This window comes from Cavia porcellus, unplaced genomic scaffold (genome assembly GCF_034190915.1).
Source record: "Cavia porcellus strain 051 isolate PalLab524CR breed Dunkin Hartley unplaced genomic scaffold, mCavPor4.1 scaffold_16, whole genome shotgun sequence".
Classification (NCBI taxonomy): Eukaryota; Metazoa; Chordata; class Mammalia; order Rodentia; family Caviidae; genus Cavia; species Cavia porcellus.
Genome location: NW_026947499.1, coordinates 5,856,993 through 5,883,003, shown reverse-complemented (window position 1 = coordinate 5,883,003; position 26,011 = coordinate 5,856,993). Strand labels below are relative to the sequence as shown.

At 50.8% G+C, this 26,011-nt stretch overlaps 1 long non-coding RNA gene across 27 annotated transcripts in view; it reads right to left on the bottom strand.

Annotated features, from left to right (window-relative positions):
* Nucleotides 1–985: 985 nt before the first annotated feature.
* The window catches only part of LOC101788242 (uncharacterized), a 61,546-nt gene continuing 36,520 nt past the window's right edge, over nt 986–26,011 (bottom strand). For 13 of the 27 annotated variants that reach the window (XR_010039571.1, XR_010039586.1, XR_010039587.1 and 10 more), the window contains 12 exons: nt 23,324–25,236; nt 22,389–22,503; nt 12,140–12,322; nt 10,951–11,183; nt 9,565–10,815; nt 7,420–8,081; nt 6,189–6,508; nt 5,900–6,017; nt 5,147–5,579; nt 4,561–4,750; nt 3,995–4,115; nt 986–1,558 (listed from right to left, as the gene is read on the bottom strand). This is a non-coding gene — a long non-coding RNA (uncharacterized LOC101788242). The remainder of the gene's footprint in view (nt 1,559–3,994; nt 4,116–4,560; nt 4,751–5,146; nt 5,580–5,899; nt 6,018–6,188; nt 6,509–7,419; nt 8,082–9,564; nt 10,816–10,950; nt 11,184–12,139; nt 12,323–22,388; nt 22,504–23,323; nt 25,237–26,011) is intronic. The other 14 variants (XR_010039594.1, XR_010039588.1, XR_010039579.1 and 11 more) reach the window with 13 other exon arrangements.

The window sequence follows — 26,011 nt, the reverse complement described above, 5'->3', positions numbered from 1 at the left end:
CATCCATGTATCACACACACACCACAGCATCTGCATTCACAGAGTGTCACAGGTGGGATCTGCGTGTGGGATACTGAGAAAAGGCAGACACACCTGTGGCACTTCCAGGGCCTCTTGCCCTGCCAGACATCACTTACAAAACCCAGGTTCAGTGATAAAATAATCAAGAATTTCCAGATGGTGACAATGTGTGGCCCTTGAGCATGGGGTCTTGGTGGCTGCTCAGGTCTCAGACCTCCAGGGCCTCAGAGGGACGGAGGGATCCAGGCTCATTAAAATGTTGCCTTTGACACATGAATAAAGGGCGAATTAGGTGGGAGGTTATTTGGGGGAACTGAATAGGCCAAGATGCTACTCGGGGGATCAGTCCAACGTCATGGGGTCTTCTGAATCCCCTGGAGGAAAAGGCCCGAGAGGTATCTCTGAGGTTCCATGGACATGGATCAGGAACTCATTAGTTATGAGTGTCAGATGAGTGACCTGACTCCTTGGGCCTGTGACCCCATTGATACAAGAATGGAATGACCCCTCCTTTGCAGGGTGTGGGTGAGAACTCATAGAAAGGGCACGGTGGTTGATACTGGCTGGTGTGCGAGCATCCTGTGTGCTGTATCTTGTCAATGGTTGAATCCCAAGCACATCTATTGCATGAGTAGGTTAAGCCCATTTCATCCTTGGTGGCATCTGGGATGAATGTGTACTTGGGGTCCGCGACATCAGTGCTGCGTGTTGTTGGGGCCATGTCAAGACACCAAGATGTCCTTCACCATCAAGGTCACCCACTGAGCCAGCTGCCTCCCCAGGGAGGAGGGTTCAGGGTTTGTCTGTGCCTCTGAAGGGAGGGGAGAAGTTCAGAGTTAGGGTGTTAACTGATCACACTAAGAGCTTCCAGGAGCACTGGGGTAATTCAAGCCTCCCTAGCAGGTTAGGTCGTTGTCTTAGTTACTTTTTGCTTGTTGCTGAGACAAAATACCTAAAGCCCAAGTTGAGAAAGGAAAGGTTTATTTCTTATAGTTTTTGGAGGTTTCAGTCCATACTCAGTTGGCTCCAAGGCAGGCTGCCATGACGGGACCACAGTTCATGGCGGCTGGAAACAGCAAGGTGAAAACCAGCTAAAGAGCAAGACACACCTTCTTCCTGCCATTACATCACATCCTGGCTCCACCCCTATGTGGGTGTAGCACTGACATCATCAATCCAAGCACTAGAGAATGAACCAATCACAAACGCACAATGCAATCACATGAGGCCTGGGGGCCACAGACATAAACCATAATAGTCGTGTTTCTTCCTCATTTTGCACTTGAGTAAATTGAAGCATAGACTCTAATACAAAGTGTCAGAGTCCAAAATGTCAGGACAGAGTTGGCCAAATTTGATGCAGCCCACCTCCTGAACCTGTCACCACGTCACTGCTCCACCCCCAAGAAGCCCACGTGTCACAGATGGTATTGGAGAGCAGAGTGACACCGTGACCACCATTGCTCCATCGAATCCCTTCCTGGAGACTGGACAGCTTCCCAAAAGCCAGAATGAAGAGATGCCTTGTTCACTGATTCTGCCAAGGAGAGGCCAAGGAGAAATGTAAGAAATCAGTTTGACATGAAAATGCTGTCTCCTCAAAAAGTGGCCCATTTTTGAAGCCCCTGCAGCAGCCTGCTTGCAGAAACCTTGGTTTCAGTGAGTCTGGGTCTGCATTGGGGTCCAGGTTTAAACTATGCTGGATCCTGCAGGGAGCCTGGCTGCACCGCAGTGCATTCCCCGTGGCCGCCGTTAGAGGGTGCACACCGACCGAGATTAGCCTAGTTGTTCATTCTCCAGGAGGGGCCAGCAGAGGGCGCTCCGAATTGGGAGGGCGTGGCGGCCTACAGGGAGGTTTTCCCCATGTGCAGGAGGTAGAGCCTCACCTCTACAGATCCGGACCAAGTTCCCTGCACTGGGGAGGGGGTCTTTGCAAAAGCATCTCTCAAAATGACCTAGAGTCAAGCACGCGAGAGTTCCAGCTCTTCCCCTCGCTGTGTGGTAGCTCGGTGAACCTCAATCTCCTCCACCCCTAAAATAGGGGTGATGAGCACCCCTAATTGATGCAGGGACCGCAGGAGGCCGCACCTGCAGGTACCACCTGCGCACATGTGCCCAGGCTCCCACGCAGCACCCCGCGTGCAGGCTCCATCCGTGGAGAGAACTGTGCTCTTTTATTAAAGCAAATAATTGCACTGCACAGCTAATCAGCCTGAGCAGCTTTCTGTTACTTGCTGACAATTACAGCCGGCTGTGGATCCAATTATCCAGTATTTGAATTTGACTCTAACCTTGAGCTAGAGGCACAGTCTGTTCTCGGCTGCTCCAACAGCCAGCCTGGTGCCAGCAGACACCTTGTGTAACCCTGAGATTTCTCCCATCAGGCTCAAAGACACCTGGAGCTGGAGCCACAGGTCACAAAGGAAGTCTAATTTCTCCCTAGCCCTCCCTCATCACGGAATGTCACCACACTCTGATGAATATTTACCCAACAGAGCGAGACAATGTGCTGATTCCTGATCCAGCGGCAAACATAACCACCATTTAAATAGGGTTTGATGTTTAAAATCTTAATTTCATTATCTTCTAGCATCTTATAATTGTAACACTGAAGTGCCACTCAGAATATATTTGCGTGTGTAAAGAAGACTTCCTTATTGTTTTTTGGTGACCCAAATGGCTGTAGTTTGACTGCTGAACTCCAGATGAGATTTGCGTTGTTGGGAAAGTGTCATTGGTGTGGTGTGCTTCCACAGCACAGCCTACTCCCTGCAGGAGAGAGAATGGGTGCTGGGCCCACAGGAACCCCAGCTCCCTCACAGGAAGGTGCTGCATCTCAGGAAAACACTCCTCCCCCTGAGTCAGTCTGTAGACCAAGAGTTCCTGCAGAATTCCCCCACTTCCACACCTGCCACAGAGAACCCACTGCAGAATTCTAAGCCTCCATTATTTCTCTGGGGTGGTGACCTGCAGGGAGTTTTCCTCAGGAAGTGCTGGTGCACACATCAGCTAAGAGCAGTCATTTCAGGTGTGGCTGATCCTGCCTGCTGCAGATTTCCAGGTGACTCCTCCTCTGGCAGGAATGTGGCAGGACTGTCACTGTGCACCCTTTAGTCCCAGTGGGTCAGAGGACTGACCCTGGGTGAAGAGGGCACGTGCTGTGCATACAAGAAATCCATGGCAGGCAGACCTGTGTCAACCAAGTTCCTGAAGCACAGCACAAGCTACCATGCCTGCCATCCCTGTGTGCCTTGGAGCCCTGTGATGTCCCTGACTGTGTCCTGCAGCTGCCCTTTGGCCAGTCACTGTCCACTGCATGCCCTTGTGGGGCTGTGCCATCTCCCTCTCTCTGGAGCATTTCCTTCCCCTGGTAACCTGTATCTGCTCACCCCTTCGACTGACACCTGTGACTTGGAGGAGCAGAGGTTTAATTGGCTCCCTCTTTCAGTTCATGGCCAACTGGATCCACAGCAGAAACATCATGGCAGAAGGGCCTGGTGAGCAAAGCTGCTCGGCTCACAGTGGCCAGGAAGCAGAGCAGAGGGGCAGCACCAAAGAGGAAGGGGTGAGAGACCACACAAATCCCCAAGGCTGTGATCCCCCAGACTCACCCACAAGTGTGTTCCGCCAGACTCGAAGCCAATCAAGCAGACACTCCACCCTAAATGCCACAGAGTGGAGGAGTTTGGCTAGACCTGGAGGTCCCCCGTAGACTAGTAATTTAAACACTTTCCCTCGGGCCAAACTGCACCCAGGCTGGACAGCAGCTCCTTGGAAAACACCTGTGAGCCAGGAGGGCTGGGGCTGGCATCGTGGCGGGAGAGCCTGGCTGACCATGGGAACACATGGCGGAAACCACAGGACAAAGTCACAGATAAACTACGTGCTGATCAGCCATGCAGGTGGCTGGACGTACAGCCTGCTCCTCCCTGCGTACTTCAGCTACATAAAGTGTCACTGTATGTGCTGTTACCTGTGTGTGATTGGATTTTCTGTATCTTGCAAAGGTATGAAACCAAATTGATGAATTTCATAATCCTGCGACCACGGGTTCCAATGTTTGGTCTTTATACTTTATAGAGTAGCATCTCACACTGAAGGGAGGGAGAGGAACAGAGGACCAGGCATTACATTGAAAGTTCTAGTGGCGGGGGCTGGGGATTTAGCTCAGCAGCATAAGCGCCTGCCTTGCAAGCAGGCAGTCGTGAGTTCGATCCCTGGTACCGGTAAAAAGGGAAAAGGAAAAAGACAAAAAAAAAAAAAAAAAAAAAAAAAAAAAAAAAAAAAAGAAAGTTCTAGTGGGCAGTAAACCTGAGCCAGGAAGGTACAACGTGATGGATTTCTCATCTGCACAAAAAGTCACTTCCCATGTGGGATTGCCCATGAAATAAAACCGTCTGTTAGGTTTATCTGTCTCTCCCATAGGTGCTTTATAATTAAATAACCACCTTCTAAAGTCTCTGTCTTAGTTACTTTATGCTCGTTGCTGAGACAAAATACCTGAAGCCCAAGTTGGGAAAGGAAAGGTTTATTTCTTACAGTTTTTGGAGTTTTCAGTCCACACTCAGATGGCTCCAAGGCAGGCGGGCAAGGCTGGGCCGCAATTCATGGAGGTTGCAAATAGCAAACAGGAACCAGCAAAGGGCAAGACACACCTTCTTCCTGCCATTACATCACATCCTGGCTCCACCTCTTTGTGGGTGGAGCACTGACACCATCAATCCAAGCACTAGAAAATGAACCAATAACAAATGCACAATGCAAACTCATGAGGCCTGGGGGACAGACATAAACCATAACAGTCTCGCTATTTTAAAAGAAAGTAATTTAAGGAATTTCAGTTGGATGGTGAATTACACGGGCCAGTGGTCTTTGATAAACAAGCCAGCCCTAAACTGATCTACTCGAAAGACCATTTCTAAAGCAATTAGTGCTGAACTGGATTTCCACATGTGAGACCTCATTGGAGGTCCAGAGGACAGCAACTTTGCCCAGGAGGGCTGTCCCCACTTGTAGGAAATTGGCCCCAAAACAAGGTTCATGGCTTCAAAGGACCCTGAGACCTGGACTTTCTGAGGATGAGGGGGTCCAGAAGAGATGCATCGGGGAGACTGCAGGATCCCACCTTCCTTGGGGAGGTGTAGTTGCTTCTAGTGTGGCAGCAGGCGAGGGAGAGAATCACAACGACAGTGGCTCAGCCCAAAACTTGAGGTCTTCCATGTCCGTGAGGAAACCCAGGCCACAGAAATGTCGATCAGTCTCAGAACCCGGACACCGCTCCCATCTGGCACATGGGAAACAGTAGGGCAGACTTCGTGGCACAGAAGACAAAAGTGTTTTTGATCTGAAAGGTTTAAGCATTCTTTGCTTTTGAAAAGACTCATATTCAGAAACACAGACAAGACAATGAGCTGAAAGAAGCATTTCCCAAATGCTAGTGATATTCCGCTTCCTATTAAAGTTAAAAACAAGCAAAGCAAACATCATCCTCAAAAGCCCGTTCTCAGTTTCCACCAAGCCTCACTCACAAAGGTTTGCAGATGGGGGCGGTGTGGCCGCTGTGGAGAGAAACACGGAAATTCCTCAGAAAGTTAACAGTAAAAGCACCGTGTGACCCAGTTGTTCCACATCTGTGTATACACACACTGTACATAGCTCATACACATGTGTGTACATACATATACATGCAAATGACGTATATGTGTATACCACAAAATATATACATCAAGAACAGTAAAATATGTATAAATATTTTAATACTAGATTTATTGAGACATCATGATATTATGTGAGTTGCCTTTGGTCTCTACAATTATAAGAGCACCTCACAGTGAACCTCCAGACATTTATCACCATGGTGAACTGTCATTTGGGTCACCTTGGGCACTGAGACGGCTGCACGTGCATTTTCAGCTTCTTCTCTAGGGCCCGCAGTGCAGTGGGTTTCCTGTGATATGTGACATCCTCTAGGGTCCCCCATACATGGGTCTTAAATCCTAAAGGGACAAGCAGGAAAGATAATGACTACTGGACTAGGGTTCACCCTACCTTAAAATGACCTTATACCCACCCACCCCTATAAGGACCCTGTCTGAGTTACTTTTGTCATTGTCAAGACAAAATACCCGGCACCCATCCTTAAAGGAGGAAAGGTTTATTTGGCTCACAGTTTGTGGAGGTTTCAGTCCACAGTCTGCTGGTTTCAAGGCAGGGTGGTGAGGCCAGCAAGCAGGAGACAGAGGAGCAGCAGCAGCAGCCTGTATTCTTCCTGTCCTTTTGTGTCACATCCAGGCTGCAGTCCTGTTGCTCGGTGCCACCCACAGCCAGGACGTGGCTCTCTCAGTCCCAGCACCAGGCTCTTCATCCCACATTCACACACATTAGTCCATCAGCCACCTTCAAAACTCCACACATAAGGGTGCAGGATGGGGGGACATCCAGAGGACCCCAACAGGCTCTTTCCCTTCTTCCAGTCCTGCTGCCTTGTCTGTGGGGCGAGAGGACACAGTATTAAAGAAGAGAGACCGGGGAACCCAGGCTGCACTCTGGGCAGATGGCAGCGGTTATTAACCCGCCTGGTGGCTACTTTAGAACACCCACAGCTCCTGCTTAGACGGAAGTACTTTTTGCGCCAGGTTGAAATTGGTCTCAGCTCAGAGATCTTTCAAATTGAGATTTCTATGTGAGGTCCTGGAGCTTTGTGAGGATGCCGAACCTTATGAGAACTGCCGATGGTGGCCCTCCAGGGTCTGGCACGTGGAGACCAGGGCTGCTTCCACCCTCAGCCACCCAGTGAGCACTGTGCTGCCCTGTCATCGCCTCCTGTGACCACCATCTCAACACTGCACGCATAGGGTGGCATGAAACAACAGACATGTCTTCCTCCCTGCACTGGAGGGTACACAGCTGGAGCTGAGGGGACCAGGCTGAGCCTTCCCGAACCGGAAGGTGCTCCTTCGGGGTCCTCCCAGCTTCTGGTAGCTGCCAATCATCTGCAGTTTCCTAGCTTGCAGATATTTAACTTCAACCTGCAGCCTTTGTCACTGCATGATTCTCTCTCTCTCTCTCTCTCTCTCTCTCTCTCTCTCTCTCTCTCCCTCTCTCTCTCTCTCTCTGTGTGTCTGTCTGTCTGTCTCCACCTGGTCATCTCCTTATAAGGACACCAGTCACACCACATAGCCTCATCTTAACTGATGGCATCCACGCAGGACCTGTTTCCAGAAGTTTCTTTTCTGGGGTGTTAGGGGACAGAATGTCCACACATCTTTCAGGTAAGGATGCGATGCAATCCACAGATGTTTACCCTGTGGCCTTCTAAAGGGTGCATTCTTCCATCACCGAGCAGCACACCCCAAGGTCCCCTCAAAGTGCTGACCACTCCATGGTCAGACAGCTCACCCAAGCCACCTTTGAAGGAGATGTGGGCACAGTTCGCCCAGGGCAAGACTCCTCTCCATCCGTGACCTGAGAAATCCAGGACACGAGCCACCTGCTGAGACACGGGGTCAAGGCCTGTGCACCCCACCCCCTGGTGGTTCTGCCACCTCAGAAGCCTCGTCCTTCTCTGCACAGACCTGCTGAGGAGCAACAGGAGGAAATGGAAGAGGATGTGTCACCCGGGAGGCAGCACATGCCACTTCTGCTCTGGTTCAGGCACAGCTGCGGTGCCGATGTGTCACAAGAGGAAAGCAGCAGGGAGGAGGAGGGAGGAGACACACAGTGGTGGGCACTGGCAGCTTCTGCCACAGGATCGGGTGCCCAGCAGAACCACCCCCTGCACCGGACTGGAGCTCTCTGCCAGAGCCCGGCCCATGTTCTAAGACCTCAGATGATAGCAGAGCCACAAGAGGGGAGGGGTCTGGGTCTCTGAGCAGCCGCCTTCTGCCCGCCTGATCCCTAGCACCTGATGGGCTGGACTTACATGAGAAATGAGTCCAGTCCACTTTTTCTTTTGGCTCCAGCCACCAAGGCTTAGGGCTGCCTGTTGTTCAAGCTGACATTCGCTGAACAACACAGGGCAGCACTGGCAATACCGCGTCCATGCAGAGCTCAGCTGCAGGCTACAAAGAAAAGAAAAAAGAAAAAACTCCAAGCATCACTTAGGAGCTAATTCTATTATCTCCAGTTTCAAGTCATTAAGGGATTTAAAAGCTCCCGAGGGCTCATCCTAACCACGCCATCCTCTAATGCCTATAATATTGTTACTAACCGAGTGAGAGTTATCAGACACACTGGGGACAGAGATAAAACAAATCAAAATATTGAACACAGGTTTAGTAATGGACCTTTTTTACAAAAGCCTTGTAACCTTCAACCAAGATATGCATCGAACTGATTTATGACCTGCTTCACTAAGTGTCAAAATGTTTGCACACTTACACCCTTTCTTGTTAAAGAAAATCTTTTGTGGTCTTCTTTATGGGTCATTAATGTATATTAAGCCAACAAAGGGAAAATTGTTCTGACCTTTATTCTGATATGTGACTTAACATAAATAGGGATGAGTCTTGGATGTATATTTTCTTACAGCTGCAAACCAACCTGTCTCTCTCCTAGAGGCTGGTAGGAAGGTTAGTGAAATAGCTTCATAATCAATGCTTCCCTGGGAATGAAATTTTTAATTCAATTTTCCTCATTAAAGTCTGCTATTCATCTGTCCCCAGAGAAATTATTGAAAGGAATTTTTTCAGCTACCAAAATAAATATATTGAAAGACTGAAGAACTAGCTCTAATCGCCCATGTAATTAATATTAATGTTTATGAGAATGGAATGTGTCTAACCTAGACAGCTATTCTATTTCATCTCCTTTGTCTTCCTGCCCACTCATCCTCTTTGCTGAGGGAGGTGGCAGCTTAAGCTGCTCTACACGGCTGAAAATATGTTCGCTGTGGTTTAGGTCTAAAATGTCTCCAGAAATCTCATGCATTCAGAGGCGATGCTTCTGGAAGGCGGCAGGGACCCTGGAGCCCTTTGCTCCTCCTGATTGATGAGGTCACAGCTGAATGTGACACTCACAGGCGGGGCCTGATCAGAGGAGGTGGGTCCCCGCCATGCCCTTCCACCATGATGTTCCTGGCTCGGATACAGTCAGCCACGGACTGATCCCCAGAACCAAGAGCCGGACTGCACCTCTCCTTTTATAAACTGTGAGTGTCAGGTGTTGTGCCCCAGGGATGGGAAAGCTAAGGAACGTGATACACATGTAAACCGCATCCTACGATTTCTTGACATTAGTACAATACTAACAATACTGTTCAGGATGGAGAAAGCCTACCTCCCTGAGGGACTAGCAAATTCTCAGGGAAGGTAAAGGGCTTGGCTAGGAGCCCATAAAACAAACAACCCTGGGGTAACTTCCTTCCTCTGGACACCCTGGAACCCTTATGGAAACTCTGCCATCCTGTAGGACTCAGCTCCCCTCACCCTGTGGTCCTGCCACTCTTTATGCCTCAGAGACTAAGCCTTGATTCTCTTCCTCTGGCCAGGAGATTAAGGAACAGAGGGTGTAAAAAAGGGCCAGTGACAGACTGAAAACACGCACCTTGCACCAGTGATGGAGACTCAGTCTATGGAAGCTGAGGGCGCCAGTGAACCAGACTTGGAGAACACAGTGGCCAAGCTTCATGACCCAGCAGCCAGTGTTCTCCAGCGCATCCTTACCCATGCCTGGGAGGAGACGCCGTGAGGGCAGCTCTCGCCGCTGTGTCTAGCTGGTGATTTATCGGACACCAGCTGTTTCCCTCCTGGTGTGTAAATTAGATCTGAACACACTCATCAGACATACACTGTGATTACTGCTCCTCTCACGAGTTTGGAGAACTCAAGTGTGAGTCAATATCTGTAAAGCCTGAAGCCAAAATCAGATCAGATAACTCCTGCAAAAGAAAAGTGGAAACAAAATTATTTGGTATTATTTTTTGGAGATGCATGGATAAGAAATCATGTTATGTGAAATCACAGTTCCCTCTGAATGTGCAATGGAGCTTTCTGAACCCGCAAACCTTGAAACCACTCCCGTGGGAACAGCTAAAAGCAGCCTTGTCTATGGAGGCAAAAAGAATTAACTTCAGAAGTGGCAGAGACCATGGAGGTGACAGAGCCGTCCTCCCTTGGCTCTCACAGGAGGAGAAGGCAGTCAAAATGGTCACAAATGTCCAGAGCCATTGGCAGAAATGGGTTTCTAAAAAGTTTTCATTCATCAGCTTTGATCTGAAATCTTTATTATGGCAAATGGTGGGTGTTAGATAAAGACACCTCGCGTCCCTCCATGAAGCACCAGTGATGCTTTCAGCCCATTTAGTTGGTTAAGTGTTCATGGATTAAAAGCCTTTTAATAATATCTGATGAGAAGCCTTTCTCTTCCAGAGCAGTGTGGTAGCAAAAAAAAAAAAAAAAAAAAAAACAACAACAACAAAAAACCAAACCCCCCCCCAAAAAAACAAAAACAAAAACAAACAAACAAACAAACAAAAAACAGAAAGAAAAAAGAAAAAAAATAAAAGAGAAATCATGGTGCAAACCATTATCTGAAGTCTGATCTGGAAAAATAAGGGCCTTGGCTTTATAATGTTAGGGGTAGGCAGGTGGGCTCGGCCCCAAACCACTCAGAGTACAGTTTCATTTGGGAAGAAACAAGGGCTCAGATGTTTACCTGGAGTTCAAGATCAACGGAACACGCTTCTGCCCCACTCACCAAGGGGCAGTTTTAACTCTTCAGACACCAAGCAGCAGCGATCAGGTTGCCAGGAGCCATTGGCAGACGGCTTGGAGGGGTCAGAGAGGAGGTGGGGAGCTCCCGGTTGGGCAGACACGAGATGCGATCAGAAAATGCAGCATGTATTTAAATTGTTAAAATGGATACAGTAAAAGGCAAACTCTCTCAAACCCTCCCGAGTCGCCCCTCCCACCCTGCTCTGGACAAACTCACCCCCATTCCTGCCACTCCGAGGTGGGTGTGGAAGCTCTCGCTCAGGTCTTCCGCTGCCTTGTGGGCACCGCTGCCTCCACAGCTCACTTCTGCAGTTATCCTTTCTTTGGGGAAGAGCCGGACCCGGAGAATAAGGTGGATGATGACCCACATCGTGTTTCTCGGTGTCCACCTCTCTTCCAGGTGGCACCTAGTAGGGGCATTCACCGTGTGTGATCTCATCTCGCAGATACCTGTGAAAGAGTATTTCCAGAGCTGCTCTGGCAGAGATGAGAGCAGCACATGAGTGAGTTCACAGTGAGGAGGAGAGGAGACTTGAAGGGAACTCATGGCAATGGGTCTTCCACTGGAATAATGATTTTTTGTACCAGGGATCGAGCTCAGGACCTTGCACTTGCCAGGCAGGTGCTCATGCCGCTGAGCTGTATCCCTGGCCTGTAATAAGTATTTTAAATATAAACACCATATTTCTCATTATCTCTCATAGTTAAGAGGCCACAGTGGGGACCTAAAGGTGTTCTGCTTCCAGATGCAAAAGAGCCACCGCCTCCACCAACACCTCACAACTCCCCCTCATGGGGCTCCCAGGACAGCCACGACCCCACAAGGGGTGAGTGACTGTCCTCGGGGGTCTCCGTGTGAGCCGCCCGCCCCTCCTGAGCTCAGGCGCTCAGAGTGCCTGAGTCTCTGCTGAGGGCCTAATGGGGACCCAGCTCTCCTCTGATGGAAGTAGCATCGCCCCATTCACTGACATGACTCCTCTCAGATGCATGTGAAATCTCCCTCTCCTCCCTCCCCACATTTCCTGGCCTCCCTCCTTCCTCTCCTTTCCCCTCTCCTCCTCCTTCAGCATTGACTTCTCCTCTATGTCTGTTTGCAGGTAACCACACTCTGACTTCGAAGTCTTCTAAACCTTTTCCTGAAAGGTCGCCTAAGGGTGTGCCCTTTCCTGGGGTCGGGAAACCAGATCCTGTACCCTTTCTCATCACCGTTTCCTCTCCAAATCAGAAGCCACCCAGATCCATCTAGAATAATAAGTAAAACTCAAAGCTAGATACTGAACACAGACCAAGACTCGCTGGCACCAACACACATCCAAGTACACACATGCACACAGGTGCACACACCACAGGCCTGAACCTGAGAAGAGCATTTCCAGCCCAGTGCCTGAGCTCCTTTCAATATTTACCTAAAAACAGTGCAAGGCGTTCGGGATGCAATGTAAGAAGCTTTAAGCTGACTGACTTCCTGGAAGCTTTCTCCTTAAGACTGTTTCTGTGCATGCTCTGTAGAAGTCCTGAGGTTTCCCCCTTCTGGAACTAAATGTCCCCTGCTTTCACAGTGGTGCTCCTGACGCACATGGGAGATGAGCCTGAGGACGGGAAAATACACCTGTTCATTCTCCACTTTCTTTCCCGGGTCAGGATTGTGGACCCAGGACTAAACCGTGACGCCGCAGTGGAAGCCTGACTTTCAGTCTGGCACGAAATAAAAGAATATCACTTAGCTAATCTGAACTCACAGAGGTAGCAACCCTCGAGTCACATTTCTCCCAATTTCACCGACCTTTGACTCTGGGACTTGGGTCTCAGGAGCCCCTGCCCATGAGTCAGGATGCCTGAAGCTGGGACTGCTCTTGTCCTGGCCATGGTGACACTGCTTTCTGCTTCAAGAACAGAGGCGGCTCTCTGTGTGAGGGATACATTCCTGCAACCAGCAAAAGCAGCCCAGTTCTCCAGAGTGACACTTGCCTAGTGAAGCCCCATGGGAGTACACGGGTATGACAGGAAGCCGTCACGCCTGTCACATGGAGGTCACCACTGCACAGGCTAGTGAGACTGAGGGAGGGGCAGCGCTGCGAGAGCACTCCTGGCCTTCCCCAATTTCCGAGGTGCTGGCTGCTGAAACCCAAGTGCGCCTTCACTCTCCTTTGCATGAGATGAGCATCTCTTCCTGCAGGTGTTCATCTTAGTTCAGCTGACTCAGGGCAATTTCTGTAGGACTTCCGTGGATGGGCAGGGGTACTAAAAGGAGGTCAAAGTAGACAGTGAAACCAGTGCCAGCTGACAGTGGTCCTGCCCTGAGCTGTGGATCCCAGAGGCTGACATCTTAAAGGATTGGTCCTGTGGAAGGCAGAGAAGCCAGGAGTCCAGAGAGGACCAAGAAGACTTCCAAGGCCAACACTGGGAATAATCAGGACCCTGCCAGCCTCACTGTTAGCAGGAGGAGCTCAGCCTTCTGCAACCCCAGACCTAATGCTCCCCACAGGATCCACCACTGAGCCCTTGATGAAAACTGCCTTCCATGGAGAGAGAAGGCCCCAAGTCCTCCTTAACTGTGCAAAAGCAGGCTGTGTCAGGAGCGCCAACTCCACGGTCCAGGCTGCATCCTCTTCTTCCTTGCCCACGGGGGCTGCCTCCCACCAGCTCTCCCACTGCCCCTCCCAGGGCTACGGCAAGTTCCCAGAGCATGGCTCTCCTGCTGCCTTTCCCAAGAGCTGACAGGGGAAGGGGCTGCCCATCCTGGGGACAGGGTTAGAATTTACACGTGGAGATCTCGGAGGGTGATGTCTGAGTGTCAGGGCTGTCGTGAGTGATGACCAGAGCCAGGGTCCACAGCAACTCACGGTGACCCCAGGGCCCTGCCTTTGGCAGGTGGCAGTGAACCAAGGTCAGCCTGCTAAGTCCAGCCTGCATCCCCTGTGAAGACTTGGTCTCATCTGGTGACGTCCTAAGAGATATAAAAGTTCGTCCGGGAAAGCTGGAAGCCTCACTGCAGTCGCCGAGCTGCAGGTTTTTAGGCCCCTCTGCGCCTCCATTTGTGGCCGATTCTAAGATGAAAGTGCATCCGTGTCCTTGGGCTCGGTAGCTACCTGCGACGGAAGCCCACAGTCTCACCATCTAGAGGTCAGCAGCCCAGAATCGAGGCACTGGCAGGGTCCCCGCAGCCCCACTTCAGGTGCTACAACCCTTGATGTCCCTGAGCTGCAGTCTGTCCCTGCCATCTCTGCATCTGTCCTCACCTGGCCTTCTCTGGGTTCCTCTGGGGACACTGAGCACTGGATTCCAGATTCACCCTAAGCCAGCGTGAGCGCATGCGCACAGGCATGAACACAGCTCAGCCCACAGTGTCCCCTGCAGGAATCCAGGTACAGCGTGGGGGTCCTCATTCCTGCTCCTCAGGGAACTGCACACAGAGACCACGTCATCTAATTTCGGGGGGGGGGAGGGGGAGGTGTGGAGAAAAAGCAAACAGAATCCTCCCAGCCAGGATCTGCCCAGTGTGGGTCCAGTCCTGAGTGTTCAGCTCAGCCTGCCCCGCCCCAGCCGCCCACCTCCTCTCAGAGAACTCAGGTTTCCAAGTCTACAGCTTTGGGGCCTTCTTCAATGCTGGGGATCAGACCGGGGGAGAAGGGCAGACTCCATCCTCCCTGCTGTCCCCTGGCATTGAACCCCCGCCTTCTCCCACAGGACCTCGAGGTGCACTGAATCTCACATTTCTGGACGTGCCCACGTCCCCTCCTGTGCAGGTACAAATGCCCCGGCCAGGGAGTTTGATGCTTTGTCTAGTGTGTATGTGAAGCCCTGACTTTATGTCTGCAAATCTAGACTGAGCGTCTGCAGAGGTGACGCCCTCCAGGCCAGCAGCCTCCTGCCAGGCGACTGCGTGGTTCCAAGTGCCCTCGGCCACCGCACTTCCGTCTGGCTGCAGGGGTGTCCAGGCAGCGGGGGAGGAACTGTCCGAAGGGTGTGTCTGTGCTTTGTTCCACACTTACAGCAGTTTCTTTCTGTCTTATGAAAATTCTGGATCAAGCCAGGAGAATGCTTGCAGGGGGCCTAATGCTGAAATCCAGATTTCCTCATTTGATGTTGTGCTGGAATCAAATCTCACAGCTCATATTTGCCTCTGTCACATCTCAGTTGTTAATCTCGGTGTAACAGGCTTTCTTTTTCAGTGCTGGGTTGAGCCATGGACTTGACCATTCTAGGCAAATACCCTCTCTCCTGAGCTACACCCCCAGCACCCACATTTCTAGTCCATTCTCTTTGTTACAGGGAGGAACAAAGGAAGGAAGGGAGGGGGGAGGGGAGGAAGAGGAAGAAACGGAAGCAACCTAAATACTGACCAAGAGGAAACTGCTAGAAAAACACCCCTGAGACAGCGCCCTGCAGAGTATTGCCAGCAGTTCTGAGCAAACGTTCGTGGGCCCACATCACTGCGACCCGGTTCTCTCATCACCTGCCCCTCTCTCCAGTCCCCACTCTGCCCCTCCATAGAGACCCCTGCATTTATCCTGAGCCACTTGGATGGTCCAGAGCCACCTCCTCGTCTCAATCCTTAGGCTCAAAAATTCCGGGACCACTTCCAGAGCAATATTCTGCCCACCCCAGGCGCTGCCCAGCCCCGTGGCTGCAGCAGCCATGAAGAACCTGGCAGAGAGGCTCGCAGTGCCTGCGGGACAGTCAGGGAGACCCCGGCCACTGCTCCCTCTTTCCACTTAACCTGCTCCAGCACGGTGACACCCTTCTTGCTGCTCATTAAAAGCCTGCGTGGGAAGACCCAAAGTGACATCACTGCTCGTGTGCCCCGAGAACAGGCTGCCCACGCCCTCTGGGGCAGCTCTGGCCACACAGGCATTGGAAGATGCTCAGATCGTGTTGGTGTCCATAGTGTCAAGTGGGCCCCACAAGTCCAGTGTGTGTGCTTCTTTGAACAACACAGAATTTCAGACTGCTAAAAATGATTTTCTCCAGTAACTGTCTTCTGATAGCTTGACCTGAAAATGACTTCCACAGAGGTGAGCCAAGGCAGCGGCTCCTGCTGGGTGTCCCTCAAAGCTGGGCACACAGACCTGAGCCATCTTCGAGCTTGGTGACCAGCGGGGGAGCCGCGGGGACTATGAACACTCACTCATACCTGGCCGGGAATGCAGGGCCTGTAAATGGAATGTGTTTGTATAGACTTCTGCCATTTCCATGAAATGGCAAAGCTTCCACGCCTGTGATTTCCCAGACCGGGTCTTCACCAGGTGACCCTCTCAGTAACTGGTGCCACCATTTACGGATTAGGAATCGTCTTCCTTTTCCTGTTTTTCACAGCCAAGCCAACTACAAGTCATGGTCCCAGCATACAATGCAGTCCATCTCCTCTGCCCTAGCCAGGCAGTGGCCCCTCCAGGCCATCCCCTCTGCTCCCAGCCCCGCCTCACTGCACCCCCCTGCAGCAGCTGGTGGAGCCTGCACCCCCCTCCCCCCGCCCGCCCATTCACACACTCTGCTCCAGAGCTGGCCCTGTGTCCTTCAGCTCCCTCCTCCTACACCGCACCCTTAATCCCTTGCTCTTCCCCAAACCCAGCAGGCCAGGCCCTGACAGCCCCACAGCCCAGCAGGTGTCCTTTGTGCTGGCCTGTGTGTTTGTTAGGTAAATGCCCAGAGAGGAGAGACTTCTAGCCTTAAACCTGGACAGGCTCTGTCACAACCACTCATCTCCGGTCTTGTCACATGGACACAGTCACGGGTGATAAGGATGCTGATGACAGGTGCGGTGTGGCCACACAGCTTTACTGGGGACTGGAATTTGGCACCCAGTCATGGTTCAGGACATGACGCTATTATTTCCCTCGTAACAATGGAAGAACACCTTGGCTCACAGGTTGTGATTTTCCCTTCCGGTCAGTGACCTGCCAAGGCTGCCCATGGACCTGCTCAGGGACCAGGGCCCTGCCGAGGGTATCAGCATGGCCTCCTTGAGACAGGAGCCCTCTCAGCATCGCCACCTTGCGTCACCTCCTGCATTGCAATACTGAGCGCCCACCACCTGGAGATGCTGATTATCTGTCTCAGGGCTGAGCACCTAACCTTCCTGTGCCTTTTTTCCATCAGCCATGCTCTGAAGACAAAGATGAGCAGAGTCCCTGCCTCTTAGAATAGCGGGAGAACTTGAAAAGTGGATTCATTTGAAAAGCCCTAGGGAAAGGGCCATGGCATGCAGGAACCCTGTGGCCTCTTCCTGTTAGTGACCCACGCCTTCCTCCTCCTCTGCCCTGTGGTCCTCGGGGGACAGAGCCATGTCTGGTTTAGTCACCACTGTGTGATCAGCACTGGCAGGTGCACCCTGAGGAAGATGCTGGATTCCTGCTGGTCAGGTGAGTCCTGGACTCCCTGCGTGAGCTCGGCATTTGCCGAGATGCAAATACATTTGTCAGAAATGGTGACCAAGGCTGTGGGCTCCTTCCCGGGACACAGCTTTCTTAAAACTGAACTTCTCATTGACTTTGTGAATTTTCCGAGGGTCCAGCAACCTCGGTGTCTGGTTTGCTTTACTTCTCTCCTTATTTGGCCTCTAACTTGCAAAACAAATGTCGCCTATTGGGCTAACGAACATTTACAAAAGAGGAGTGAACAGATGCGGCCTGTTAGCTGGAGACAGCTCGGATCCTTCACACAGCTGTAATTTCATTTTCCTGCTTCACGCTCACAGACACATCCCGAGGGATAGACTTCGGGCAGAGAAGAGCACTGACAGTTTCCCCTGGAGAAGCCTGGTGGAGTTTAGTGGGGGACACGGGCTGCCCCCAGCGGCTTCCTCTGATGGTGGGAGGAGGCCGGCTTCATGGGGACGAGGTGGGTCGTGGGAGCAGTTCCCTGCTCACCTACTGTTCCTTAATGCACTCGCCCCAGTGTCGCTTCCTGATGCTGAAGGCACAGAGAATGTGCCTTTAAGCTCATGGCCTGTTCCTGTGGGTTCCTTCTCCCCCTCTCCAGCCAAGTCTGTGTTTACTGGAGCAACCGGCCTGCAGGGCCGAGTCTCTCAGGGGACCTCGATGGCAGATACAGTTATGTCCCTTGACTGTGCTGGTCCCACAAAGCTGAACGCAGCTCTGAGGCAGGTCGCACCCACATGCACACAGTCAGCCACGTGCACAAGTGCATGCACACACAAGGGTACACACACAGGTGTACAAGGGCCTTTCCAGACCTGTGGACGGCTGGGGACATCCGAATGAACTCTGCAAGCTGCGAGCGAGGACACTGCCTTCCTGCTTTCCATGAGATTCTAACTCAAGGGGAACCAGAGTCAAGGGGCCACAGGCACCCTGTGTGTGATTTTGTGACTCTCAAGGTATCTGCACGTATCTCAAATCGCATATTCTGAGTGACCAGTCGGGGTGTAGAGTGACCAATCAGGGCGCAGCCGGCAGAGGGGTCCTGGGGAGGGGCCCGCTGTGGCTCTAAGCTGCGCTGGAGCCTGCAGAAATCTCCTCCCCCAAGAGCCAGCCACACGCAGCACTTCCACTGCCATCCATCAAAATTCACAAACAAGTCTGGGACCTGCGCAGGGAACCCGAGAGCCCAGCATCGGGGCCCTGCTGCTGTCCGCACTCCGAGGTCAGCCGCGCTATCCGAAGCTTTGTATCCCGAGAGCGAAGGTCCAGGCCCTCGCTTCACTCCAGACCCGTGAGTTTCCGGGGTGAGGGTTAAATCTCACTGCATATCCAGGACACGGAATAAAGGGCGTCTCCTGGTGCTGCCCCGGGACCTCAGCACAGAGCAGAGCCTGCAGGCCCAGAGGACAGAGCCAGCTTCCATCACTCAGCTTCCAGCTTCCAGCACCCTGGCATGTGCCCTGTGCACCCGGCCTGCATGACTTTTACTCCGGATTTGTTCCTCACTGTTGTTTTTCTCCCCAATTCTGTGCGTCATAAATCTTTTAAGATGAGAAACGTATTGCAAAGTCCCAGTGTGGGGTGAGAACCTTGCTCATTGTCATTCAAATACAAACCTCCACGGCAAGCAGGTGACTGAACAGGAGCACCTGAGCCCAGTGTGTGTGTCCACAAAACAACACTCCGGAAATACCCGAGGCAGGCTCTTCACAAAGGGCTGAAAGATGCTCATGCCCCAGGGATCTGGGTGCACCCAGGTCTGCTGCAGCACATTTGTAAGAACTGCATCTTGGAGCAACAACCACGGAATGGACAAAAAAAATTGGTTTGTTCATACAGTGGAGTATTACTCAGCTATAAAGAAGGAAAAAGTTGAGGCTTTTGTAGGTAAATGGATGCAACTTGAGACCGTACTCCTGAGTGGAACAAAACTTGCATATGTAAACATCATATTGTTCCCCAGTGCAAAAAAATGAAAGATTAATAAGGTCCAAAATGTACAATAGATATTGTGAAAGTGAAAGTGAACCAAAATGTTCAAAAGGAAAGAACAGCTGGGATGGAGGAAAAGTGGAAAGAACGAAGGGAAAGGTCACATATGCACAGGTCACATAGATGTGTGTGTGTGTGTGTGTGTGTGTGTGTGTGTGTGTGTGTACAAGACAGGAGACGGCAGCTCAGCTCTGTTAGGCCATCAAAGAGCAGTTTGTGCTTTCACTGTGTGACTGCCTGATCATTTTTTTCATGCTTAAATTACCATCAAAGCCCACCTCCAGCACCAAGGTCAGACCAAGACTCCAGGCTGGAGACCACCCTCCTGTGTGGCCTTGGGGAGACGGATCACATTCAGATTTCGGGGTTCCATGCTAATTCACAGTAGGCCGTGACACCCAGGAAAGTCTGCCAGGAGGCCACACTTTCCTTCTGGTCACTGCTGACCCATGACTGCCTGCTCCAGAGCCTTCTTGGCTACCTTGGGACGACTGGAGTCCAACCTCCTGGGAAGGGGCAGGGGCATAGCTGACGGACAGGGATAGAGAAGACCGAGGGGTCCACTTTCTTCCCTCCAGGGTCTCACAGACGCCAAGACCCCATTCAGCAGAATCGGCACTTTGCATTTAAAGGGTACAAAGGAAAAGCCTGCACATCTCCTAACCCAGAAGAAGAAAACAACACCTTTAGGCAGGGAGGGGCCACTGGTACCCCCCACCAATAGCAAGGCGCTGATCAGCTGATCATTAAACCACTGGCAGATAAATACAAGAAGCAGAAGTAGAGGGGAAAGTCTTTTATGATCATCTTCTGCTCTCTTGGGTCCTAACGTAGGTTTTAATTCTTTCATCCATTCCAACCACCTCCCAGATGGTTACCCCCTAAAAGTTCACCCCAGTCCCCAGGGTCTGGGGACTGGGAGTAAGGAGGCTCTGGAGAAGCCCAGATGTCAAGGACAGGACAGGCACGGGCTGGCTGGGATTGGGTGAGGGAAAGCTAGAGGTGGAGGATAGCTGTGGCCTAAACAGGAGTGAAAGGGTAAAGGGTAAATACAAGGGACATATTCAGTCATTAGCAACAGAGAGCTCCTCAATAATGTCTTAAAAGGGTGTTATTTATGATGCACTGAAGTTCATGCAGAATTGTTTAATAATGCAGCAACGTTATCAGAGCTCCTAATTTGTCTATCCCTCTGCTCCTCCTCACTCAGCAGATGGCTTTTCTCTCCAGACTTACACCTCATGGTCACAAGATAGGTGCCACACATGGAGACATCACATCCTCATAGTACAGTCCTTAAAAGTTGGATGACAGGGGAAAGGATAAGGGTCAGCTTCCTGCTACTTTGCTTCTATTTTTCTCAGAAGATGCTGAGTTTGCTTTGTACATCTCACTTGGTCAGCAACATGTTCAAACACCAATTACAGGAAGAGAGGACTAGAAGCATAATAATTGATTCAAATCAATCATGATCAACACTCCCACCTAAGGGTGAGAAAAATGCTGCCACCAAGTCCTGAGCAAAACTAGAGGTGGCTATTGGACCAAAATCCAATGTCAGACACAAAAGTCACATACACAGGGTGGCAGAGACAGAATTCCAGGGGCAGAGTCAGAGTGTTTCCAATGCTAACTATGAGAACTAAGTTAGCAGCAACCAGAACAGCACACACCTGAGGATGTTCTAATACTTCCTGGTGAGGTTTTCTACCAGCACCTTTAACTCCTGTGCCACCACCTAAGCCACTCAGTCTCCCTCTCTAAGGAAGGGGAAGCGGACCTGGGGTCGTCCCTGGAGTAAGATTCCATTGAGTCTGTTTGCATAATTCTCTCCACTTACAGCAGGTGACAGTGGATTTCCATGGCCCCTGCACCCACGGTTTCCAGGTCAGACATGTACATTTAAGCAAGATACTTTAAAAGAAAAGAACTGAACAACTAACAATGTAAATGATTCAGCAAATACACTGAGAAAAATCGCAAGGCTATTGCACGAAAGACTGAGAATTCAGAGACTCTGAGCCCTGAAAGAGAAGCTCTGGGGCCATTTGAAACCATCAAGACAGCTAAGTGCCTACTGGGGAAAACTGAGCAATGTGTCTTCGTTAACTTAAGGTGCAATCAACAGAAACTCCAGCTCACGTCAGCTTATTTCAAAGAAAGACGCCGCGCTGATTCTGTAAGAAAACCCAGCTCATGTCCCTCTGAGGCCACCCTGCCACTGCAAATACGTCCCCACACGGCACCACATTGGTGCAGATTTATACAGATGGGGGCCGGCGGATCATCTGCAGATGCCATACTGGCGTTTCCCACCCTGGCGCTGTCACAGCTGCTATTGTTTCTGAAAACGAGGTGAAGTGTGCAGTCCTGATTCAAACCGCATCAATTTCCTGTCCTGGAATTTGAAAGTATAATGGCAGAGAAGGCCCTGAGCTAATACATCCGTGTTGGTGGCGTGTGATTCATCTTCAGATGTTTGTTAAAGCACAGCAATAAGTCGAGCTAAGGGAAAATGTTAACTCGTCAGAAGTTGAAACAGGATGAGATAAGACGACTTCTAAAAGTCATTCAGGGCTGGGGGTGATTCAAACAAAACTGGCTTTTCTGGGCAGACTTATATCTTGTGTCACAAGATAGCTGCTGTATATCAGGTATCACACCCTCATAGCACAGCCCTTATGGATGAGAGGAAACAAGGATCGGGAGAGGAGCAGGGCGGTGGTGGAGGCTCCAGACCCTGTCTGCACAGAATCCCAAAGGCTGTGCCCACCCTCCCCCACTCTCTGTCTCCACACAGAAGCCCATCTGTCCTTCAAAGATGGTGGAAACTTTCTTGGTCTTTGGAGGCTGCTGTGGTCTGAATATTTGTTTTCCTCCCAAAACTAAAGTGTTAAAATCCTAACCCCTAAAATGATGGTATTAGGAGGTAGCCTTGCAGGGGAGGTCTAGATCTAAAGGGGGGAACCCCTAGGCTTGGGGTTGGTGCCCTATAAGAAAGAGCCCAGGGAGCTTGCCCAGCCCCTCCCACAGGTGAGGACACAGCGGAAGGCGACCTTGAAGGCCAGCAGATGGCCTCACCTGACAGCAAATCCACAGGGGCTTTGTCCCTTGGATTTTCAGATGCCAGACTGGGAATGGTCATTATTGTGGCCAGCAACCGCCCAGCCTAGGGGTTGTCAGAGCAGCCTGAAGAGGTACAAGCCAGAGTCCTTGGTGTGGCACCATCCACATGAGGGTGAAACCGGAAAAGGGCATTGATGGTGTTTATCAGACTGACCTGGACAGTTTTCCTTGGCTCACCAAATATTTTCTTCACGAGTGGTCATCTTGCTGGTTCTCAACTGTAATGACTTTCAGGTTGGAGATTCTGAACCACCGGGGTTGGTGGAGCTCTACATTAACAGAAAATCACAGAAAAAATTATTTTCCAAGTTATCCTTTAAGAGACTCAGTGAGATCACCAGCTGCCATCGAGAACCAAGCCCCAGCTCTGCTCAGGGCTCAGTGCTTTGCCACCATAACTCTGGGTCACCACAGCTGTGAGGTGGACACAATGCAGGTCCCCTCTTCAGGACCGAGTCATCCTGCCTAGGGGACACCCAGGCTTCTTGGCCAGAACTTAGACTCAGGAGATGAGAGACTCAGGAGGTGTGATAGGGATCCTGATTGGGCAGCTCACGCTGGACCACTGACCAATCAATGCCCAGGGTTCTGCCCTGATGGCTGTGGCTCCCTCTTGGGAGTAACAAACCATGATAGTCTGGATCAAGAATGTTCCCAAAGTCCAGTGTGTTGTAGGCTTGGGATTGGGGTTTATGTGTAGTTTCCCCAAGAATCCCACTGCCTCCAGAGGAAAACTGGATCAAGGGTGCTTAGTGATGACTTCCTGGTAGAGGTGACATTCAGTAGGAAGAGGTGAATCACCAGGGGCGTGGCCTCCAAGGATCCACCTCTCCTCCCAGCTCCTCCCCTCACTCTTGCTGCTTCCTGCCCATGTGGTGAGGTCATGGTCTCCCTCCATGATCCTCTGCCTTGCTTCCCGCCTTAGAGCCTGCTGCCTATGGACTGAACTGTGAGCCAAAATAAACCTCTCTTCCTTTAAACTGCAGCAGGTGGGCAGTACGGCCCAGTGACAAGAAAAGTGGCTAAGATACTTGGTCCCCAGACGATGATGCTATTGGGAGGTGGTGGAACCCTTGGTGGGGGACCTACCTGAGACAAAGTAGGTCATTGAGGGTGTGGCCTGAAGGGGGACAGTAGGACAAATATCCCTTGCTCTCTTCTCTCCTTTCTGGTTACCAAGAGGTGAGCATTTTTCCTCTCCATGTGTCTCCCACCATGAGGTGGCCCAAAGACAAAAGAGTCAAGTTACCAGGGACTGAAACCTCTGAAATCATGAACCCAGACAAATTTTTCCTCCTTCTAAATTGATTGTCCAGCGTATTTTGTCATAGCAACAGAAAGGTTACTGACATCCAAAGTTCTTCTAAATTCCTTTTGTGTCTGGAGTGTCACCAGCCCTGACATCCTGCCTATTAACTGGGAGAAGTTCATCTTCAAGGACTACAAAACCTCAGGATCCAGTCTTTCTATGTAACTTAGGAAATAGCTAAGTTGTCACTACATCTCGGTATCCTTGTCTGTGTAGTGGGGATCCTGGCAGACATAACTGATTGTTGTGCCAATAACTATTGTTTATTCTTCCAGAACAGCAAAACCTTAGTTTTTCATAAGGTGAAAGTTTGGAGGAAGTATGTAGATGCACCACAGTCCCCCAGCAGCTATGGCTGGGCACATTCTGCAGTCCCAGGCATTGACAAGCAGACTGAGGTCTCTGGGTGTGTCCTAAGTGAGATCACAGAAATGCAGGAATCATTTGACATTTGTTTTTTTTATTTTTGGCCCCTTCCTCATCCCTTCTTTCTGATAAAATAGAGCTAGACTATTGTCATGGGCTAATGATGACACAACAGATAGGTAAATCTACTGCAGGGGTGCACCATCTTGAAGTGATAACTTATTGATGTCATGTTATACAGGGAAACAAACTCATGCCTGACTAAGACCCATAACACTCCCAAGTGTGCCTTTGGATGTGAATGGGTGAGGATGCAATGCTAAGAGCTCTGGCAGTCATTTTATGATAACGAGGGGACAAGGACAAGAACCAATCAGCATGAGAAGGAGGATGCAGCAATAAGACAGAAACCACATGGGTCTCTGATACCTGGAAGGACTCCTGAGCCAACCCACAAGCTGTATGTTGCTTGTTGTAGGCAATAGTAGCTCCGCTTGTTTAAAGTCTTACAGCTGAATACTCTGTCACTGGACCTAAATATAAGGTAGTATTAGGGATCCAAAGAACATTGGGTCCTGGTCATGAAGCTGTGAAACCCGTGATAACTGCACGGACATGTTTTGAACTGAGTGTCTGCTTCCCCAAATCCCTAAACCTATAAAATACAGAGCACGGTGTATGTCACTGAAGTGTGAAATTGATCTCAGCGCAGCAGCCATGTCGTCTTGCGCCACTCTCAAGGCTATTTCCTGCCTGCCTGCCTGCCTGTGTCTCTGCAGACATTGGTGTGCTCGGGATAGAGGCCTGCAGGATAGCCAACACCACGGACACATCTGCTCACAGTCCAGAGCTCGGGCCTGGACCCGGGCGATGCACCCTTTTAGTGAAGAAAGCCTCGCAGCTGGGTCGGCGACCGTGGGTGTGGAGAACTTAATTCGAGGCTGTGGGATCAGGTGAGCTGCTTTCAGTCCTGTCAGGAGCCATCCTTCTCTGCTGCTGCCTGCAGAAGTTCATCAGGAAAATCCACACGCAAAGCTTCCTCTGCTGAGCCTGCCTGGTGAACACACACAGGGCCAAATCCCACACCCATAAGTGAATATAAACAATCGTTTTCCAGTTCAGAGATACCCATCCTTTCTTAGAACCCAGGATGACTCCAGGTAGTGAATTCAAACTCCCCTCCCCAGCTGAGTCTCTCCTGCACTCCTGTGGTGCTGCCGTCTTGGTTTCTGGCTGAGTCTCTTCTGTGCTGTCACTGGGCCACCATCTTTGTTTCTGGCTAAATCCCTCCTGTGCCCTTGCAGTGCCGCCATCTTGGTTTCTTTACCTGACAAAAGTTGAGTTACATCAGAGATCCACTCCATGACAGACTGGGGTCATACACTTTGGAGGGATTGGCAGGACCAAGTTTTGGACCCTGCAATGTTCTAAGTGATGGTCAGTGTCAAAATAAACAAACAGTGATACAAAAAATGAGACAGGCCATTTCTCAAGGAGCAGTTGGCAACACCCCTACAATGCTCCAAATGTGAGAGGCTCCTCCAATTACAGGAGATACAGATAAGGTTCTCTGCCTCCTCCTGGGATGAGGAGCAGCAGGTCCCTGCCACCACGCCTTCTGCAGGAGGGAGCCTTGCTACTTATCTCAAAGAGGCTCTGTAATAAAATAGACAGTGTGTGATCATTATTCACGTGAAACTGTAACTAGTCAGAACTTGCTCCCAAACCTTGCAGGCCAGCATGTGATAATGAATCTCTGGGCCTCCTTGTTCAGGCTTGTGATGCTGCCCGGTGGACTGCAGCTAACAAGGCCAGCGGAATGGGAATTCCTGATGGCTGGGCTGTGGCTGACTGTGGCTTGCAGGCCTGCGGACCTCACTGTCCTCCCTCCCAGACCCTGAGCCACTTGTCTTCCGTCTTGCTGGGGGTGAGGTGACAAAGTTGGTGACATTTACGGGAGCTTTCCAAGCTCAGCAAGGTTCAAGGCTTTCTCTGATTAGCACACCTGAAGGCAGAGCCAGCTCTCACTTTACCAAAGCGCTGCAGAAGGGGCATTACAGATGACACTGCACCGTCCCTTGTCCTTAAACCACAGCACCACA